This window comes from Lolium rigidum, chromosome 1 (assembly GCF_022539505.1).
Source record: "Lolium rigidum isolate FL_2022 chromosome 1, APGP_CSIRO_Lrig_0.1, whole genome shotgun sequence".
Taxonomy (NCBI): Eukaryota; Viridiplantae; Streptophyta; class Magnoliopsida; order Poales; family Poaceae; genus Lolium; species Lolium rigidum.
In genome coordinates this window covers 254,997,725-255,002,217 of record NC_061508.1, presented here as the reverse complement: position 1 = coordinate 255,002,217, position 4,493 = coordinate 254,997,725, and positions in this window count along the sequence as shown.

Here is a 4,493-nt window from a genome sequence, read left to right as displayed (position 1 = left end):
CAACACGCCGGAGCTGGCGGCGCGCGCTTACGACGCGGCGGCGTGGCGCTTTCGGCGGCCGGGGCGAGACATGAACTTCCCGGATGTTGAATCGCTAGAGGAGGCGGAGTTCCTCGCGCCGCCGCCGTGCCTCGTCGGCGGCGAGGGACCGTCGCCGGCACCGCCGGGTGCAGCGCAGGATCGCCATCGCCGAGCGCGACGAGCGGTTGATGCGCCGGTGGAGGGCGCGGTTCCCCAACGATGCCGACAACACCGACGCGTTCTTTGCTAACCTTAGGGCACAACGCAGGTCCGACGGGCGCCACCGTCGGGCCGTCGCCGCCTTCGAGCTCGAGAACCCGAATACAACTTGGACCGAAAACGACCCTCGGTGGGAGGACATTTGGACGGAGACAACCTCACGACGACGAGTAGAGACTAGACTAGTAATTTATCTATTTTATTGTAATTTCAATAAAGTCGTTGTCGGTTCTATTAGTTTAAATTTAGTTTATAAAGTCGATGTCGGTTGGTTTTGTTCAATAAAGTGGTTGACACGAAATTTATTACGATTGAACTGAAATTAAAGTACGGAGCTCCTCGGAGAAAAGTTTCCCGCCACATACATGGAATTAAAGTACAGAGCTCAACTGAAAATTAATTAAGATACATCACCAGATTCGACTGTTCTAGTCATTCAGTCATACTCGTGCCTAGCCCTATAGTACTCGCCACTGTAGTCGTCGTAGTCGCCGTCATCATCGTCGCTGGCATCGGGGTCGCGGTAGTCGAACCTCGACGGGAGAGCACGCGTGGGCTGGGACTGAGGGTAGCGCAGGCGGGGGCCACGGTAGGCCATGACGCCCTGGAGAGTCCGGCCGCACCACCACGGCCGACGGCCGGCCTCGTTGAAGTCCGAAGGAGGCGGGCCGCCCTCCTCGTGCACGGCAAGCGCCCTCTCACGCCGATTGATGAAGAAGCTTTCCCAAGTCGGGAAGTAGTCGGGATGCCGCGGGGATTCCTCCGGCTGCTCGGCGTGAGCTCGAAGTAGTAGTGGTTCGTGATGGCCATCTCGCGCGCCACACCTAGAGGGACGGGGAGGGACCGGTACGCCTCCGACGCTCGGCAACCGGCCGGTCGGGACACGGTAGCCCGGCGGGCGAGGGGTAGTTCGACGCGCAAGCGCCTCCGCCTCCCGGAGGGTTAGAGATACGATGGAAGCCATGGGACGAGTGATGAGGTTTGCGAGATATGAGTCTAGATGTGATATGTAAATGGAGGCCAAGCCTACATATATATATAGTGAAAAAAATTGGCGGGAGGACGGAGGCGGGAAGCGAGTGGAAAGCGCGGGAAGAAAAATAGGCGGGAACGCGGTGGAAAGCGCGGGAAGAAAAATAGGCGGGAACGCAGTGGCACCGAAAACATTAGTCCCGGCTGGTGGGTACAACCGGGAGTAAAGATCATTTTTTGTCATATCTAACAAAAGTGTCGGTGGGATAAAGACGTGTGGGTAACCTTTAGTCCCGGCTGGTGGGTACAACCGGGACGAAAGATCCTTTTTTTGTCATCTAACAAAACTGTCGGTGGGATAAAGACGTGTGGGGTAACCTTTAGTCCCGGCTGGTGGGTACAACCGGGACGAAAGATCCTTTTTTGTCATCTAACAAAGCTGTCGGTGGGATAAGGACGTGTGGGTAACCTTTAGTCCCGGCTGGTGGGTACAACCGGGACTAAAGATGTCGGCGAGGATAAGAACGCATGGGTGGACGCACTCGCTCGATGAGATAAAGCATGTAGCGCACGACGCCCTGTCGAGTAGAAGCGGTGCTTGTGCCTATAAAAGGAGCATCGATACGGCTTGCCAAGCGGATCAACAAGCCAAGCAGAGATTCATTCCCATGGATTGGAAAATCTCCCGTGGCGCAGCTTCTCGAAGATGTTGTTGGTGCACACGCCCTACGGCATCTTCGGAAGGCTGCGCCTCGGAGTCCCTCCCTGCAAGCCCGTGAACGACTACATCTCCTCTAACGGTGTTGGGGAAAGGGTTGGGAAATCTCCCGTGGCGCAACTTCTCGAAGATGTCGTTGGTGCACACGCCCTACGGCATCTTCGGAAGTTGCTCCTCGGAGTTTTTCCTGCAAGCCCCTGAACGACTACATCTCCTCTAATAGTGTTGGGGAAAGGGTTGGGAAATCTCCCGTGGCGCAGTTTCTCGAAGATGTTGTTGGTGCACATGCCCTACGGCATCTTCGGAAGCTGCGCCTCGAATTTTTCCTGCAAGCCCGTGAACGACTACATCTCCTCTAATAGTGTTGGGGAAAGGGTTGGGAAATCTCCCGTGGCGCGGTTTCTCGAAGATGTTGTTGGTGCACATGCCCTACGGCGTCTTCGGAAGCTGCGCCTCGAATTTTCCCTGCAAACCCGTGAACGACTACATCTCCTCTATATATATGGTACAAAAAGCCAACCACATCTCCACTTTTCATATCTTACATACGGTTAAATGATTACACAAAAATAAATGGGAAATTGATTGCCATGTTGAGATACTCATTTGTGCCATGGAGCATCTTCATCATTTAATCTTCTTCGGCCTTAACCATGGAGCATCTTCATCATTTAACTTGATGCTTGGGTCAATGTTCACTGTGAAGGGTGAAATTTCATCAAACTTACTATAATCTTCTGACATGTCTATCTTGTCCTCCACTTCCACGATGTTTCTTTTTCCCGAAAGAACTATGTGGCGCTTTGGCTCATCGTTTGATGTATTTGTTTCCTTATGTTTCCTTTTTCTTGGTTTGCTAGACATATCCTTCACATAGAAAACCTGGGCCACATCCTTGGCTAGGACGAATGGTTCGTCTCTATACCCAAGATTGTTGAGATCCACTGTTGTCATTCCATACAACTTGTCTACCCGAACCCCGCCTCCTGTTTTGTTGACCCATTTGCACCTAAACAAAGGGACCTTAAAAGAAGGTCCATACTCAAGTTCCCGAGATATCCTCTATGTAACCATAATATGTGTCATTTGGGCCTTCATTCATTATTGCATCAAAGCGGACACCACTGTTTTGGTTGGTGCTCTTTTTATCTTGGGCGATCGTGTAAAATGTATTCCCATTTATCTCGTACCCTTGGAAAGTCACTACGGTCGAAGATGGTGTACGGGCCGGCAAGTACAGCTGATCTTCAATATCTTCGTTATTCGAGGAGATGTTTTTGCAACCAACCGCCGAAAGTCGACATGTGTTCACGTCTAATCCAATCGTTCGAGCTGCCCGGGTTACGGGAGCGTAGAAAGTTCTTGTGCTCACCGATATACGGAGCCACCATGGTGGAACTTTGTAGAGCGTGTAGTGTGCTTGAGTCAAAGAAATCCCGTCCCTACATATCATTGAATTCCTTCCTAGCGTGCCTTTTCCACTTAGTCTCCCTTCATGCCGCGATTCGGGAACACCAATCGGCTTAAGGTCGGGAATAAAGTCAACACGGAATTCAATGACCTCCTCTGTTCCATAGCCCTTGGAGATGCTTCCTTACGGCCTAGCACGGTTATGAACATATTTCTTCAAGACTCCCATGAACCTCTCGAAGGGGAACATATTGTGTAGAAACACGGGACCGAGAATGGAAATCTCATCGACCGGGTGAACGAGGAGATGTGTCATAATATTGAAGAAGGATGGTGGGAACACCGGCTCAAAACTAACGAGACATTGGACCACATCATTACGCAACCTCGGTAGAATTTCTGGGTTTATTACCTTCGAGAAATTGCATTGAGGAATGCACATAGCTTCACAATGGGCGAGTCGAACATTTTCCGGTAGAAGCCCCCTCAATGCAATCGGAAGCAAGCTGTGTCATTATCACGTGACGGTCATGAGACTTCGGGTTACGGAATGTTTTCTTCTCCATATTTATTATTCCCTTTATATTGGAGGAGAAGCCAGACGGGACCTTGATACTGCTAAGACATTCAAAAAATATTTCCTTCTCTGCATTTGTAAGAGCGTAGCTGGATAAATGACGTCCTTTAACTCTCTCATGCAGATTTTTGGGGTCTTTCCAACGTTGCTTTGGTCCTCCCGTGCTTACGGTGTATCTTTTGTCTTCCCGTACACGCCCGGAAAGCCTAGCGAGGTTCACGCAAAGATTCTTCGTCACGTGCATCACATCGATTGAAGAGCGGACTTCTAAGACTTTCCAATATTCTAGCTCCCAAAAAATAGATTTCTTCTTCCACATGGGCGCGTGTCCGGCGGCGTCATTCGGAACGGACCGTCCGCCGGGACCCTTTCCAAATATTACATCTAGATCCTTGACCATACCAAATATATCAACACCATCACGATGGGGAGGCTTCCTCCGGTGATCAGCCTCACCGTCGTAATGCTTGCCTTTCTTTCTTACGGGATGGGTAATCCTAAGAAATCGACGATGCCCCAGGTACACGACCTTCTGACCTTTTTCCAAATAATCACCTTCGAGCTCATGTAAACAGT